The sequence below is a fragment of the Aptenodytes patagonicus genome, chromosome 14 (assembly GCF_965638725.1).
Source record: "Aptenodytes patagonicus chromosome 14, bAptPat1.pri.cur, whole genome shotgun sequence".
Taxonomy (NCBI): domain Eukaryota; kingdom Metazoa; phylum Chordata; class Aves; order Sphenisciformes; family Spheniscidae; genus Aptenodytes; species Aptenodytes patagonicus.
In genome coordinates, this window is record NC_134962.1 from 3,727,847 (window position 1) to 3,745,334 (window position 17,488).

General features: G+C 45.4%; 1 long non-coding RNA gene across 4 annotated transcripts in view; it reads right to left on the reverse strand.

Moving 5' to 3' along the window:
- LOC143166944 (uncharacterized) overlaps positions 1-17,488 on the reverse strand; it is a 46,801-nt gene that overhangs the window by 14,149 nt on the left and 15,164 nt on the right. For 2 of the 4 annotated variants that reach the window (XR_012996466.1, XR_012996468.1), the window contains one exon: positions 3,949-8,937. The exons of the other annotated variants lie outside the window; for them this stretch is intronic. This is a non-coding gene — a long non-coding RNA (uncharacterized LOC143166944). Of the gene's footprint in view, positions 1-3,948; positions 8,938-17,488 lie in introns of those variants that run through there. 4 annotated transcript variants of the gene reach the window in all.

Below are 17,488 nucleotides of genomic sequence, written 5' to 3' on the forward strand. Positions count from 1 at the left end.
TTGTCACCCTCAAATCAGACACATACCATTTAATTCCATTTACTGAGGGTTCACTGACTGTATTTTGAATCAAATACAGCCATTAATGTGCAAAGATCTGAAAAATGCATGTGTCCCTTTTACAAATGTGACAGCGAGACACTAATTCCTGTAAAACCCTTTTTCTTCAGGTTGGGCTGTTCCTATTGCCTTTAGTTATGCAGATATTGCTTATTAAAAGTTTCAGTATGCCAAGCTAGTTTTTCTGAAATGGCTTGTGCCTTTTTGTTCAGGGCACATGAAAAGCATGGCCAAATCCAGTCTTATATTCCATCATCCAAACTTAACAAATTGATTTGAATGCAGAAAAAGCTACTTTCATTAAAACAATTAAATCCTTACTATTATTGCAGCATCTGGCTATTACAGCACAAATATAAATAATCAGTTACAGGAGCTAAAAGCTTTCAGATAGAATTGCTCTAATATTTGCCCCATGCAATGGGCAGAGGAAGGATGACGTGCACCGGGCTTCTTTGCGGGCACTACCGCTGCCTAAATAAAAACCTGTCATGTTCATAAAGTGAATATTATTGTGCTGCCCTGTTTTGCTCCAGCAGAAAAGCAATGCATACCTGTGGGCAGAGCGAGTGGGAGAAATGGTGCTTGGGATGAGAAGAGCTGGCATCTTCCCCAGGCGATGGGTCTTTCCCTGCACGGCCGTCACGGGGTGCATGTGACCCTGGCTGGGTTTTGCATCGTTTGAACCGTGCAATGGCACTACACAAAGCTAGATCTATGCCCTCTCTTATCCAAGAAACAATTTCATGGGTGAAAAAGTCCTGTTCAGTGTGATATGGTGGAATGTTTTTGGCACAAAGAGTTTGGGGATCATCTGCAGAGTGCTTTTGCTTTCCTTTTTAAAATAATATCTGCATGTATCCCATGTGTCTACACTGTCACACGCTCTCCATGGGGCCACGAAGTGTGTTGCCTAATAAAAACAGACCTTTCCATGAAACTGCACTTGCCCTTCTGATCTGGTTGAGATTGCATCAAAGGGCAGATTATTTAAATATAATTTCACTGGTTATTGAGTGGGTCATCAGAACGGGATATGAAATTTCAAAGGCTTTTCTCCTCCTGCTCTTCACATCATTCCAGGTCACACTTCCCTACAGGTGCTCCCTGTTGACTCAAGGACACTTCCAGGCAGCAGAATATCAAAGGAGCAGGGATGGACAGGCCAGCTCATCCTACACATTTTAAATTGCTTAAAGAGACCCAGAAGCCTTTTTGCAAAGAGGGTCTGTGGCAGGAACTGAAATCAGTGCTCAGCATGTGGCTTAGACAAACAGAGTGGTCATTAGTGACTGTTGTCATTGTCACACCGGTGTAGACTGTTAATTCAGCACAGGAGTCATTAAAAACAAGCCTCAGTGGAGAGAGGGGCTTTTGTAAATGCTAGATGACTTGGCAAAAAATGAAGAAGACCCTCAATATCCTACGTTGCTCTGCTTGTAAACTGAGAACAAAAACTCCCTGGAGTTTGCTGGGGACAGCATTAGACACTAATGATTTTCTTATGCTGAAAGCCGTTAAAACCCAGCCCTGCTTTTCCTCACCCCATAACCAAGCTAAGCTCACCGGTCATTCAAGATGTCCGTCTCTTCCCGGAGGATGTCACCACTTCCAAAGCTTTCACCCCGACTTTGCTCCTGGGTTGAGAAGGCGATATCACTGTCCCCAGTGCTTCTGCCAACCTGTGCCATCAGCTCAAGGGGACATTTGGCTCCATCAAGCCCCCACTTTGCGACTATTCCCACGTGTCTGAGAGCAAAGGGCTCAGTCTGGTCCCACTCCTGCTCCAACCCGAGCCTCAGGGCTTTGATTGCCTCTGAGCCCACAATTAAAGAGCAGCATCAGCTATACTGCATGGGTGTCGCCCCATTAGAGTTCCTCCTACCAGGTGCTTTTAATTTATTTGTATTTCCAGCAGCGATAATTGAGTTATCAATTTTGTGCTCTTTTGGGCCAGATGCAAAGAGATCAGAGAGATATTTTATGCACCTAATTATAGATTATTTTTATATATTTTTATATATATTTTTTATATATTTCCCATAGCTATAAAACCACAGAGAGACAGATCCAGAAAACGTGTCGTGAGGTGCTCTGTGTCCTCTCCATCTCTACTGACTTCTCCCTATTGCTCCCTTAGACTCCAGGCTGAACATCCTCCAAACAAAAGAGTTGTCAAAAGCAAGGGACATCTATTTCCCCACAGGATAAAATCTCTCCCCACCCCAGCAGAGAGCTGCTTAAAAATTAAATTCAACTTATACTTAAATGATCTGTTTAAGCCTTTAGCACCTCATAGAGTCAGGCTGAGATATATTCAATTTCTGTGCAGTTTGGCTATGATTTGGCTCATAACGGTGGCCTGGGGTCCTGCTGAGGAGTGAAAAATGTTATTTTCTTTCTTACTTCTGTTTTCTGGGGGCTTGCATTTGGTGTGGCCCTTCATGCCCCTGCTAGCTCCCCACTTCCCGGGTCCGGCTACGGTGCTGCAGAGCCACCCTCCATCCCATGTGGGTCCGAGCTGCCTTCAGCATCCGCAGATCAGCCAGAGCTGCCTGGAGCACACTGCAGTGCAGAGCAAGTGCTAAAGTCCAGCAGATCCTATTTTTATATTTACGGAAAGAGATGGGAATCGTCTGTGTGTCGGTATTAGGTTTCTGGTGGTGACATGAAGAGGCCATCCAAGATGTATGACCTAGCAAATGTACTGTAATGCACACATCACATTTGTTCTCCGAGTAAATAGATATTGTCTAGGGTACATTACATCTGTGCTTTCATGTTTAATTTAATGTAAGTGAACTGCCTTAATTTCTCTAAATTGTAGTAATAAACATAATGCTAACAGTGATATTGCTAATAATTTATTTTGCAAGTGATTAATCAACAATGAACCATTTTAATTACCTGTTTTGAAATGCCAAACTCTAAATTAATTATGTGTCATTATATGAATTCATATGTATGTGTGTATATATATATACACACACATACATATGAATTCCAAGGCTAATTAAAATGAATAAACCATCGGACTTGGTGAATTCATAGGGCTGAGGGGGGATCTGCTCTCCCCTGCTCTTCTGCCTTTTTGCATTTCATCCTCAGCACAAAGAGAATTAGATTCCAGTGCTTTAAGCAAGTCATTTCTGCTCCTGAAAAATATATTACTCGGAGAAAGTAGCAAACTCCCTGGCTCCCGCACTGCAAACAGAAATGCTGCTGCATGGTGTGGGCAGGGCAGCGGCTGGTGGGAGCAGGGTGGGAAGCGTGGGCTGCAGCGCTTCTGCCAGGGGGAAATGCAGAGTGGGAATCTTTCGAGTGGTCTCTGTGCCGGACCTCGGAGCTCCCTGGAAATAAAACCAAATGGGAACTCGAACGGGGGAGAAGGAGATGATGCAGATTCCGTGTCCTCAATTGTTCACAATTTTTTGGAGGGAAATTGGGGTTGACATTAACAGATTTGGGGCACAACCAAAGAGTTTTCCTTTTTGCCTGGGACTGGAGCTGCATCTAGAGATGCTACAAGGCACAAAGCTGACAGCACTGGGGTATTTAGCCGCAGGAGCACCCTCAGGTGCCCCAAGACAAGGCTGGGCAGAAAGGGGAGACAATCTCTTTGCATTAAGATTCAAGTCCAGAGCTCACAGCCAAGAGGTCCCCATCCATCTGGGGAGCCATCCCCATGGCTCGCAGCCATCCAGCACTGGCCCGACGAGCAGCGGGTTGGTGCTTCCACGGCACGTGCAGCACAAAGGGGCAGGGGAGCTGCAGGGGAGGGAATCTCTACCTGAGGGATAGGGAGCAAGACAGTCCTAACGGCTTGTAGCACCGGCCTCAAGAACAGGATGATTAATGAGAGCAATGGCACAAAGGAACCAGAAACTAAGTAATGAGACCTTTATTTGATACATAATACCACTGGGACCCTATAAAGAGAATACCAGCAGCAGGGCTAAGTTTCGCCGGTTTGGGAATGCATCAGGAAGGGGGAAAGTATTGCTGACTTTGCAGTCAAACGCCTGGGCTGTACACAACCGGGGCTGCAGTGTTGTTCAAAGTAAGCCTGGGACATGTTAATTTGGTCGTATATTTTCAGATGGTGGAAAGACATCCTGACTTTTGATTTACTGTGCTGCGCGGTTCTATGCAATGTTGTGGGTTTAAAATGCAGTGTCCAGAGCCTGATTCAGTCACCTGATGGTTGAATTCCAGCTGGGAGATGAAGAAGCCATTATATACATAACAAGAACTTCCAGCCAAAAATTACTTATGGTTTCAATTGAAGGAGAAGAAGTTGCTGATAGTTTAGGTACGGATGTCAGAAACACAGCAGTTAACAGCAGAGACGAATGAGAGATCGGGAGGTGATAACTTAGATAAATTGGTGTCTCATCCATATTAAGGAGACAGCTCATCCTCGGTTGCTGCCGGATGACATGAACAGTGGAGCGTATATGGATACTAAAATACATTGGTCTTAAAGTTAAATCCCCAAGAACCATCAGAAATAAGTCTCAGAAGCCAAAGTGAGATCTGATGCACTCTGCAAAAATATGCAGTCTGTCAGAGCACACTGCTCTCTCCATATAACTTCCACCGTTTGTGGGACAATTATAGAGAAAACGATACTGTGATCTGTAAAGCAGTTCCTGGAGTGGTTTTATTCACTAACTCAATGCTATGCATAATCATTGCCAGCAACATCTCCAGAGGTGTGTGCATAATAGAGAGACATCAAGTCAATGAGTCAAAACATCAGAAAATAAAATTCAGATGAACATCGCATTCAAAAATGATATCATCTGTCATTTAACACTGTCTGAAGACCTCCTTATTGAAATAATACATCTAAACCAAAAGTTACCCCAGGCGGTAATACCATATTGCACTGTGTTTAGGATCTACCAGGAATCGGGGTTTTCTGCAACTTGAGCTGGCTGCCAAAGAAGGCGAGCAAGGGTTATAAGCCCTACAGGGTTCTTCAAACTGAAGCACCCAAAAGACTTGTAGAGGAGAAACGCAGGGTGCTGGGAGGGTCTGTTCCTCTCGTGTACCCTCTTCAAAACCTGCCAAGGTCAGTAGTGACCCCCCCAGCGCCACCCATTGCCTTTGTTGTATAGATGTGTATAATCATTTTTCTTTTAAGACCCAAATTAGCCTCTAAAAAAGGCATTGTATCCAAATGCAAAATTAGTTTGCCCAAGCTGACATTACACTTCACCGGATTAGATCCTTCATTCTTCCTGTTCCAAAACACCCATCGAGATAAGAAGTTTCCCTTTTTGAAAATGCAGGTCTGGAAGACCTTTAAATCCCCTAACTAAATTCTTATCATGCCGATTTCCCAAAGCACCATGTATAGCATTGTCTCTGCACTACAGCTTGAAAGGAACAATTCCCTGCGGATGCATGCATCCGAGGCCAGGAATATCTGCTCCAAATATCCTTTGGCAGGGATATCACAGCATGGACCATAAGGCAAGTATGTATATGTACATATATATGCATATTTTTCTAGTATACACACACACACGTATTTCTTAAAAAACAAGACTTTTATTCTAGGCTTGATTTTTCTCTTAAACCATATGAAATCATAGCCTATCCTGTTGTACTGAAGGATAATAAAAAAATTGCCAAGTTGGTTATAATTTCCCACAAGTTCCTAGTTGTAGGTACAGGGAGAATGATAGTTTTGCTCTCCCCTTTTTGCTGGCTGCCTGGATCTCCGCACCAGCAGCGAGCGCAGGTCCCCGCTGCGGCGGTGGTGGTCCCACCCCGCGTGCAGGCAGTTGTGGGTGGGAGGAGGGAGCGCCGTGTAATGAGTCCGAGTTGCTCCAGGGTGTGAGAATGAGCAACGAGCATCTCTGCTGGAAGCAAAATCAGGAACTTGGGTGAGCTTTGCCACTTAGACAGCAAATCACCGGGTGTGCTTGAGGGTTCATTTTTCATTGGAAAACACCGGTGAAAGGAGTACTTTGCTGCTTATCTCTTTATTGCTCATCAGTGCTTCTTTGCCCTTCATTTCTTGGAAAAGGCATAGTGCTTAAATGGGTTGAAGGGTGGACTCTGTGAAAGAACTAAGCCACCTCTTTAATCCCAAAGGCTTCGTAAAGGGTTCATTTTGCTCTCTGGGAAAATCTCTGTCTACCCAGTTCACTCGCCTCCCTCTCTCCCCCATCCATCTAGGTTGCCTCGTCTGTACCTGAAGGCATGCTTGCCATCCTTTGAAGAGGTAGTCTCCTCTAAAAAATCAATAGTTAACATTGTCTTTAAATAGTCTGACATTTACCTTTACTGCAGTTTTCATTTCTTTCTGGGATTGCTCAGATATTTGTATTACGCATGTACATTCCTTATTTCTCTGCCTGTAGCCACCGACCAGGAGCTTTGCGAGGATGGCAATCCTGATGATGTAGCTCACGGCCACAAATAAGGAGACTTTAGCAAGATAATTGAGAGGACTGGAACTCACTAATAGAAGCATCTTTAATTTATGGAAGACGTCAAGTGAGAATAATTACAAGCAAAAGGGTAGCGTAAATCCCTGAAGAAAATACATCCTGAATGCAGTTTTCCCAACAAGCAAATCTGGATTCTGGCCCAAAGGTCAAAAATAAAAGACCATGAGCTTCAACCTCCCGAGCCATCCACCTTTCCTTTCCCCTCTTGTCAAGAAATTGTCTAGGGGTTCATTTAGAAAGCTGTTTGTTCAGAGTAGGGCCGTTTGCAATCTGGGAAAGTTAAGCAAATTAGCAGAATTATTAGGTAAGAGGCAATTCTCCACAGCCTGCAAAGTAACTGCTTGTTAAATTAGCTCACACGAGAGAGTTGCACTGATCAAATGATGGTTGCAGTGTTTGCAGAGAGAAGGCTGTGCAGGCGTTTTCTTTGAAACAACGCTGCTGTACTCCAGCTGAAAAATAAAAAAGGGGAGTTTGTGCAGATTCCCTGGCAGGCTGGGACAGGCTCCTTGCACAAACGTACTGGAAGATGCCTTCGTCTTTCACACACAGTCCTGCTACCCAGTTCCTTCTGCAATAATAAAAAAACTAACAAAGAAGAAAACCCCAACAACTTCAAACTAGCTATGTCTAAAAATAGGGAGGGCTGCAGGAGAGCCGATGCCACGAGACCCCTGGAAGCAGGTGGCTCGTTGCACCCACTCCCCTCTGGGAGTTGCAAGGACACCCAGGGATTTGCAGCCTCGCCGTCCTGGGGCAACTTTGGGAATGGACCTGTCGGCAGCAGAAACAGAAATCGGAGTCCTCCAAGAAGCCAAGGAGAGGGTGGCTCACACATGGTTTCTGATCACTCAGTCTCGTTTTTATATACTCTTTGGCTATTGATTTGATATTTTTATACCTTATGTAGTGCACTTAGTACAGAAAAAAATGGATTAACCAAGTAAATGTGCTTTATTAGCAGGTCTCTGGTGGAAAATTATGTCAGTTTTCCATTTTAAAGGTGCATCAGATATTAATCCACTCATGAATCAATTTGTCCGTGCTTGAAAACCTACTAACACCCCACATAAAAATTTCCAGTGTCAACCTGCATGCTGGATATAATAATCAAAGTTTTAAAATGAAGAAAAGGTATTATTGGGAAGCTTTAACACTTCCACCACAGCTGAGAATGAAATATTCATCCCCAAAGTGAAGTAAGGGTGTTACACCACGCTTAACTCCAGCTTCACTCGCAGGAGATGAAGTTGCCTTAGTAAAGTAATGGAATCGCATCCATCAACATCAGCGCAAGCAGCAAACCGCTGGGCATTTCCAGCCTCACCCTGCCTATTCAGAAGTGCAAAAAGCACCCACAACTGCAAGCAGAAGAGCTCTGGTGACCAACAGTGTCTAAAACAAGGACCAAGACACCTGCCAGCTCCTTCCTCACTGCGCCGCATAGTCTGACAACCCGTTACAAGCCCAGCAGTGAACGTTGGCCGGATCCTGCAATAACTCTGCCGGCAGATCAATGGGGAGGCTTCAGCGAGCACCGGCTTCTCTGCAGCCCTGATGCAGGCGAGGCTCCCGCGGACGTTAAGGGGGGCATTTGCCCACAGCAAATCTGCAAAGTCAGGCTGGGCATATTCACCAGGTAAATCCTCTGCAGTTGCCGGTGGTGGACCTGAGCCACGATGCAGAAGCTCTGGATCCAGATTCAACTTTTCTCCCAAACTTAAGAGATACAGGGTCCGGAGTCGGTTTAAGTCTCTGCCCAGCTGTTAGCTAATAGCTACTTTCTGGCTGTTCCCTGGTTCCCCTAAATCCTTTTTTTTTATTGACTGCTTCACACTCCATCTTCTGCTTTAAAAGGAAGAAGGATACAACTCTTAAGTCTCTACAATGGTAGTTTTGGGGTCAGGATCATTGGACTTGGGAAGTGCCGGCTGTTGAACACTGTCCTATGGCATGAATGTTGCAGTTGTTTATTTTTTTTCTTTTCCTGTTTCTTTCTAGGACTGACAGATGTCTCAGCGCAAAGGGTTGTCCCAGGTTTTGTCCTTCCCAGGCTTTTTTGGCTCATTGGTCCATGCTCCTCACCACGGAAAGATGGATTATGCCTTTACTTTCGAGGTGATTCACTTTTCTCCCTAAATACTTAACAACCAACATGTTCCCCTCCTCTTTTCTTTGTGTAAAAACCTCAAACTCTCTTGCAAAGATAAATGGGGCAAACTAGCTATGATTACTGTCCATCTGGGAATAATGCTGCCATGGTATTAGACAAAAGTCTACTTACATTTCATTACTGTGTTTCATTACTAAAGCACAGAGCATGCTGAGATTTCACAAAAGAGGAGCTTTAGCGCAGGAAGGGAGAAGAGAGCTCAGGGTTGGAAATTGCCCTTAAATTCTGCGGGAGTCCCTGTAATGGAAAGTTACTTCATTAGACATTGCCCAGCCACCGGCACTCGGAGCCAAAGCGATGAGCACACCTCGCTACAGCAAACGGGCAGAGCAGCTCAGTGCAGGGCACGACCGGCCACATAAGCCACCCCGTGAGGGGACATGGCTCTTTTTCCTGCTTTTTGAGTAAAACTACGATGGCACAAAATCAGGAGCTTTGGCAGCCAATCTGGGGAGCAAAAGAGATTGGAAGGAGGGCTGTCATCTTTAGAGCGGGTGTTTAGGGAAACACAGACCTGTTTCCATCCACGGTCATGGGCAGGAGCAGCCAGTATGAGCTAATTGTCCTACAGTAAATTGTCCAGCACCCAAGTATCCCCCTTAGCAAGGGGGTGGCAGAGGCCGGCAGAAGAGGAGCCCAGGAGCAGGAGAATGAGCTGCCTTACAAAAGGGGGGTAGAAATTAATACCTTCCACAACGCCGAGGAGGGACTACAGGATAATTATCGTTATTCGTTCCTGAGCTAGTGCAGCACGGCACCACCTCTTAGCCCTGGCAGGATATCAGCTCACGGCTGAACACTTGCGTATTTGGGAAATAGTTTCAAATCTCTCCCTCTCTCTCTCACTCACTCTTCCCCCCGCCCCCTGCCCCCGGTAGCGGTAAAAGGAGAAAGCAGAAGCTATCTGTCATGCACGGCACAAAATGATTTATAGGAGGGGGAGGGCAGAAAGAGCTGGAGGCAAATGTTATCGGAGGGAGGTGCTAAGTGATGCGAAATACCTGTCCCACATGGAGGTGGAAAAGAAGTCCTTGGTGTTCAGTCTCTCGCACCTTTAAGAGCAAGACTGGCCATGCTCTGCCTCCATCACTCAGTTATTCAGCTCGTTGTAGCCCACCTGTAGGCACAGCAGCTCAGATGGTGCTTCTGTGCTCAGCCCCAGCTCTGTGGTGCAACCCTACCTTGCAGCCCTGGGACTGCGTGGAACATCGCTGTGTTTATTTTTGGTGTTGTACAATAAACACCAACTACCTATAGCCCGCTGAGATGCCTGGGCATACATTGATATCACAAGCACAAGGTAAGAGCAGATGAACATAAAAATAGGGAGTCTGTCCAATCCAGGCAGACCAATTGCATCATAAAATAATTTGCATGGGGCATTGACAAGCTATTTTCTGTTGTAATTCTGTTTGCTGAATACCCCAAAATGAAGGATTTTATTTCTTGGGAGAAAAAGGAGGACTTATCCACAGCCCAGGCTGGGGTGTTACTACAGCTCAGCACTGCCGCAGTAACTGAGGTAATGCATGAACCCGCCAAGCTGCTACGACCGGCCACGCGCGTGCTGTCTGTCCACGTTAAACACAAAGTAAAGGACGTTTGCTTAAACCTCAGCCAAAGAAGTATACGTGGACACGTTTTATGTTGTGGTTGCAAATAGCACAGGCTGCACAGGCAGTCACCGTTGCACAGCTCACCGGGGCTGGGCAGCAGAGGAGCAGCCCGTGCGTAGGAGCCGAGGCATCCTTCTTCAGTTCTTGCTTGGGTGTACAGAAGATGCCATCATCCAGCCCTTTATTCCTTTGGAAAACACGTGCAGCACATCTCGCTGTTTAGGTTTAATCCAAACTAATGTCCTATGGCTATCATATGCATGATTATGGCAGTCATTTTTAATTAGGGATTGTGTCAATAGTATTGACATTTTCATAACTTTTGGGGGAAGTAGAGGATATTTTCCTGCAGATGAAGTCCCCTCATTGCAGTTCTCTATCCCTCCAGCTGCACCCACTGTACAAAAGGGCTGTGCAGCTTATTAAAAAACTACAAGAGTATTAAGCCCATTCTCTGCGCAAGTAAATTACAGCGACTTACGCAACACCAAACTCAAGGAATGCAGAAATGCATATTCCCTCCATCCTATGGTAAGATTTACAATCTTATTCTGAGTGCAACATTTAATATTAACAGAAACCCTGGCAGGACCTGCGACGAAGAGGGTGCATTCAGTAGCTTGCTGGGAAGTGGAGTCAGACACGAACGACTCAAGCCAGTCACTACGCTCAGTGATAAACACCTTGCAGGAGCTATCATTCACCCAGAAAGAAGGGGGAAGGCAGATCATTACATTTATTGTTCATAGTTTTTCAAGAGTCAATAAAGACCCACTAGAAAAGGCATGGTTAGTAGCAGGCTTATATATATTTTTCGTCTATCTCAAAAATACCTTTGGCTCAACAGCTATACATAACACCAGTAGGAGGTCTGTCTTCTGCCCAATACATCAGGATGAATCTTCCTCCTAGATGATGGCCCTGGTGTAGACGGTGCTCACATTGTACAGTTTTTAATGTCTTTAACCGTCTTTAGCTTCGTATCCTGATAGCCCCTTCGGGCTATATGTCAATGCCATCTGGGAGGAAAAGAAGAGACTTCTGCTCAAGCGGTAACGTAGATCTCTTGACTAAAATTGTGCTTCCTTCACTTGACAAACTGTCAGAACAGAACAATTATCTGCCTCTTGGTTTGCTTGTCCCTTCTTTTCTCTCCTCTCAGAAAAAAAACAGGTGAAGGAAAAGGACATAATAAAACTCCATGGACAGAATGCAGCTGATCTGATTGCTCCACCCAGAGATGCACTTGCAGATGCATCAAGGATAAAAGTGGGTCCCTTCTTTACCACCCCTTCTGCCACCTTCTCTTCCTACACTTGACTGATGAACAGTCTCAGGTCTTTGGGACAGATAATGTGTCTGTTTTTATCTGTCTTAAGTCCTGTATAAATACGGTGGATATTAGAGTATTAGTGTATTTAGGCAGATGTGTTTAGCAGATCTAGATTATGAATTGCTCCTCAAAATAACGTTTGCATTTGCCGACAAAGGTCTTTATTACAGAAGAGGGTCAAGCAAAAAAGGATTATTCCTGCTAATTATTCCCTGTTATTTAATATTTGCACAAAAGGTTTGCAGGACTGAGTCCTCAGAATTGCCTTGTTTGAGAAGCTAATAGGGTTTCCAGGAAAGCAGCAGTGTCTGGTGGGCCATCAGAGCAGCCTCTTAGTGGATATGGAGGACAATTAGATTTGATGTAGTTAAGGGTGGTTGGCTAAAGGCTTATAATTACTTAGCCAGGACCTGATCCTGGGGTTTTCAAAGTCAGTGGTAAAACTTCCACTCAGAGCTGTGCTTTATGGGAAACCGACTGAAGCAGATCCAATTTTCAGACCATGGGCAGGTTCACGACCTGGGCAGCTCCTGGCTGAAATGGGCAGCCGTGAGCCAGCTCCATTTGCTCTGAAACACCTCTGTCGCATCAGGAGGGACTGGGGAGCGAGCAGGGCTAAAACACAAACTGTTGGGAGGGTTATTTGTAATTTTTTGGCCCATGCCTTAGGTTTGTCCCTATATATGAGCAGTCCCTAGAGAGTTCCCCTGAAGTCTCTCAGCTGCCTTCTGCTTGGGCCTCATATTTCCTCGATTAGACCATAATAGGCGGTATTGTTATAGAAATTCCTTGCTAAGTGAATTGAATTTCTCATTCCATAAAGATATAATTAGGCAATAAAAATACTGGCAGAAATCTTCAGGCATGGGTGCCTGAAGGTGGGGTCCGTGTTTAAGCATCTAAATACACAGCCCAACTTTTGTAGCCCCAGAGTATTCATATCTTCTCTAGCTTCAAGAGAACTGGAAGCTTTCCTTCTATTCAAGGCTCAGGTGGGTTTGGTGGTACCTAAATAGGGACTACACTTCTTGAAGGAGAAAACATTTTCATTTACATTCCATGGTTTTGTTCAAATCGCGATGCCTCTAGCTTCCCCATTTGACATTTTTTCGTAACTTAATTATCATTACAAAGGAAGAATTTTAATAATGGTGTTGTTTACATTGGATGCAGCCCTGGGGAATGAGAAAGAATAACCCAGATTGCAGGAGCAGGAGGGAGGAGCATGGTATTTGGAAACCCAGGCCACAGCCTGCTGGAAGCATCTGTTTCTACTCAACCTTTTCCTCTAGAGTCCCGATATCATTCGCAGCCCAGACCGCCAGCAATTAGGGACTTGCGCTGAGGATTCCCCTTCCCTTGTGCTTTTGTCCCCATCCTTCCTTGTTTATGAATCTGGTGACTGACAGCGACAGCATTAAGGTGATGTTTGCTCAGCGGCTGCTACTCACGCAGTCGTTCCTGTCTCAGCAGATGCCTTCGCTTGATGCTTCTGAGATGGAAATTAGGAGGTGGGATTGGGCAGTGCTCGGAAACCGGCACTGTTAATTGCAAAGCAAATAATTGGCTGGGAAAGACAATGTGTCAAGATGTGACTTGCAGCTACAAAGCTGGTGGCCACTTGGCTATTTTGCCAAGGGCAGAGCTGTGCCGTGTGGCTGCAGCTGGAAAGCCACGAGCATCCTTACTACCCACGGCTGCAAACTGGCTCCATGCTAATGCGGGGGTTTGTTGGAGCTGCTCGTTTTCCTCTGTTTGCAGGCACAAATATCAGCAAATGCATATTGCAAAGGCTTGGGTCTCTTCTATTAGGCCAGGTCAAAGCCCTTTTGGATGCATTGTTGGGTGTTTGGAAAGATGTTGCATTTGTGAAAAATAAATAAATAAAAACCCCAGTAATTTCTTTACATGTTTCCAAGAAATCAGTTGGTGGCATGAAGGAAAACAACCTTCTCCAAGAGTTCATCCATTGCTTCCCACTTTTGCATTTAAAAAAAAAAAAGCAGGAAATGTTTCTGATCAGTTCTGATACAACCGCTTCTCCTTGCTGGCGTATTTACACTTCAATACTGATGAACTGCAGAAAGGGAAGAAAGAAGCAGAACAACTTAGTACCTACATCTTCCTGGCAGCTCCCTGGAAATGTATCTGTCATCACTGTTGTACAGATCCGGGCTATAGCAAAAGCAGGTTTCACCGCGGAAGATGGTCTCACTGTGTGGCAGCTATAGAGGCACTAATCACATTTAGTGAAATTTTGACATCTTAGCAGTCTTTTCAGTATAAGAATTGATCGCTGCATCCTGAAAGAGAGACGGAGATCTGAGCTCTCAGCTCCGCGCGTGATCTTCAATCTGAACTTGTTCTCGGGCAGAAATACCAGGTACGTGCCTGATCTAATTGAAGTATGTGGAAAAAAACCCACCCATGTAGACTTCAGCAGGATTTCAGCATGGATGTTTAGGCACTGTTAAAGTGCAGAAAAATGAGCTAGCAGAAGTGGGTAAGCACCATTTTCCTTTTAGCTGAGGAATGGTGCTCCTGCAGTAACATTGCTCCTGATGTCTTTGCCTTTGAAATACCCAGTGACATAAATATTAGATGCATGTTAAGCCTCAGATCCAGCAAATAGCTCCTTATCTTAAAGCACATGAATAGTCTTGGCCCTAGTAAGAATATTTAAATGGTACCTAAAGGACCAGAGACGTGGAATCAAGTGAACCAAATTTCTGGTGTGTGAAAAGAGACAAATCTCTGCACTGCCTCATGCCAGGGGTTAACTTGGGCCAGGCGTCATTAAGAAGTAAGGACATGAATAATCTCACATCAGACTTCTGCATCCAAATGGCTTATTATACCAGCAATATTCATAGCTTGTGGTAGCCCTACAGATTTACGATGGTTAGGAAAAGATGACGCCCAGCTTACTTTCCCACCAATCATTATTACATGGGAAAGTGAGCGATTTTCTTTAAGTCCATTAGCATAACATTGGTGCTTATAAGGACCAGACTGGGGTAGACACTTTGCAAGTCTTTTAGGTCAACAAAGTCAAACTGGGGACCCTTTCTTAGGAGCATAGCTTTTATCTCCCAAACAAAAAAAACATTGTTGGCTAGTACAGGCTGTGGATATTTGCAATTTGGGGCAATTAGGAAGCAGCTGGTATTCCCAACTCATTCCCAGCTCTGGTAGCCCCGTAACAACCCATTTCTTCACTAGAGCCTATTGAACGAGCAGCTCGGCGCGTGATACAAAACACAAGGAGGGAACTTCAGATCAAAACGTTTATTCTTCGTTGCAGCAGATGAAACACTGAGGCACGGGGCTTCCGGGTGGGCATGAGCAAATACATATGAAAATGCACAGCATTTGCAGTTGAAATACAGAGTCCTGAATTACAGCTGAGATCAATATAGGAGGACGGTAGAGATTATCAATCTTGAGTGGTCTCCGTTAGGCAGAATTGACTGGCAACCACATAATGACTCAGGCTCAGCCCACCAGTTTAGAGCCCAAGTGATGGATCTGCAGATGCCAGTCATCATAAGTTCCCTATCGGCAGCGTTCACGTGGCCATTTGTCTTCTGCTACCTGAGTTGCCTTGGTCCCATTCAAGTGTTTTATCCTCCAAGGTGCATCTGAGAGATCAATGCACAGCTACAGCTGGTTGAAGGGGACCAAATCCATTGAACAGTTGATTTGGTTCCATTTTACCAGCTTTAGCAAAGCATTTGGCCTCATGGGCTGTGGCCAGCAAAGAGGGGAATTCCTCGGGGTCTTTTCTTTCCCAGCTGCCTGGACTTCTTCTGAACTTGCTGCCTGACGTTGCACTGGTTCAAATGGCTTCACTTTCAGGCAGGCGGGATTTATTTAAGCTTCTTAGCAGCTACGGCTGAAGAGCGGGTCTGAATTAAAGAGGCATGTTTAATAGCAGTGGAATAGTCTGCAGTGGTAACCACCAGCCTGGAGCATTTTTAAACCCGATATTTGGCTCCGTTGGTTTTGAGAGCCATGTTGCTATCGTCACAGTGTGACATAAGTAAAGGCTATTGTTTTAATCCAGGTACTTTAATTGTCACCTCCTGCCTTCTTCCTTTCAGTGTTTTATGGTCTGCTGTCCTCCTCTGTGCGCTGTGTTTTGGTGCCTGAAGTGCCACCTAACACGCAGCAGCAGGTAAAGCAGAGAGATGTCCGTTGCTACAGCCAGCCCAGCCTGCAGCCAAGTAACTCAGGGCTACAGAGCTCTTCTCCCCTTGGGGTTCTCCTTGCCAAATGGGAAGGTAAAGGCTGAAATACCTGAAATCTTTTTTAGAGGTTAGCAGACTCTGCCTCCCTACCCTGCAGCTCCCCGTGTTTTCTCATCTGGCATTAAAATCAGTGGTTTCAGCGGTTTTAAGATCTGCTTGAGACAAGCAATGGTTGTATTTGCCATCACCAGAAACCAAAAGGGGTGGAAAGGAAAAGAAAGAGGGGGGGGAAATGGAAAAAATTGTTTTTCTTTCTTGCAATGTCATCATCAGGCAATTTGCCCCCGAATGGCCAAAGCGAGCCCCTGCCAGGCAGCCCTGCCACACCACCGCTGCCCAAGGCACTCGCGCGGTGGTTCGTGTTGCAGCGCTGGGGAGTTGATTTCTCCTGGAGAGCCCTGCAGCATGACCACCCCACCGCTAAAAATAACTCGGTAAATCAAATTTAAAAATCACAGCAGCTCCGATCATTTCTGCAGTGGGAGCCAATAAAGTCAGGCCTTTCCTTCTTAACCTAGAGCCACGCACAGATATTGCACATTGCCATGTGCATAACCTATTTAAAGAATTTATATGCGTCATAAGGCAAAGGTGACTTTTCCCCCCTCTTCCTCGCAGCCCACCATGCTGCAAGATAATACTAGGAAAAAGCACCTGCGCTTATAACCACTGCACACAGAAATATTGCAAGTGGGCCAGCGTTATAGCTCCCCAAGAAATACAGGCTTTGCATTGTAACAGTAAGTACTGCAGATCACTTAACTGCCCAAACCCGTTACTCTAAGCTGCCTATAAATAAATGGAGAGAGAGACGGAGAGAGAGAGAGACGGAGAGAGAATAGCTTTTTAAAAAGAGCTCTACAATTAATTTAATCGAGTTATCTCTAGGTACCTTTTCAAGAGACAATCAAGCCAAGGAACTAAATGGAAACTTAGACAGTGAAGACCTGGAAGTATTAAATTCATCCTTTGGTGAGTTACAGGAGGCAAAAGAAAGTAATTATTTACCAATGACTGGGGGGAGGTGGAAGTGCCATTGGTGACCGATGCTGCACTGAGCCTGCAAGCTAAACCCTGACGGGCAGGCGGGTTTTGGGTTAGCATGCACCAAGCTGTCTGAGCATCACCACCGCACACTTAAAACACTCTCTGGTCCCCAGGTACGCTTGCTCTGTCCCGGTCCCATTGATTTGGGGAGAGTCATTTGAAAGCGGCGCTGTGGGAGAGCAGTGGGGGGGTTACTCTGAGCATCTTCTGCCAGGGACAAGTGCTGTCCCCACTGCCCCCAGCTTTGCTTCGGGGAGTGCCTGGGAACACATTTGAAATCAATGTGAGTTGGCGTGGATGCTCTATAATGTTTTGTTTAAATTCTCTGCAGTGAGTTATGGGTGAGGTTTTCCTTTTTAGAAAATTAGTTTTTCTCTTCTGGATGTCATTAATCAAAACTAATGATGTCTCTCTGGTGGTGAGGCTTTCCCAGCAGCCGAGAAAGAGCAGCCCACGTTATCGGCTGGAGAGGGCTGCAACACACGGGGGCTTGTAGCCTCCCGGCAGGGAGAACACAGCTCTCCGCCAGCCCAGGTACCGCC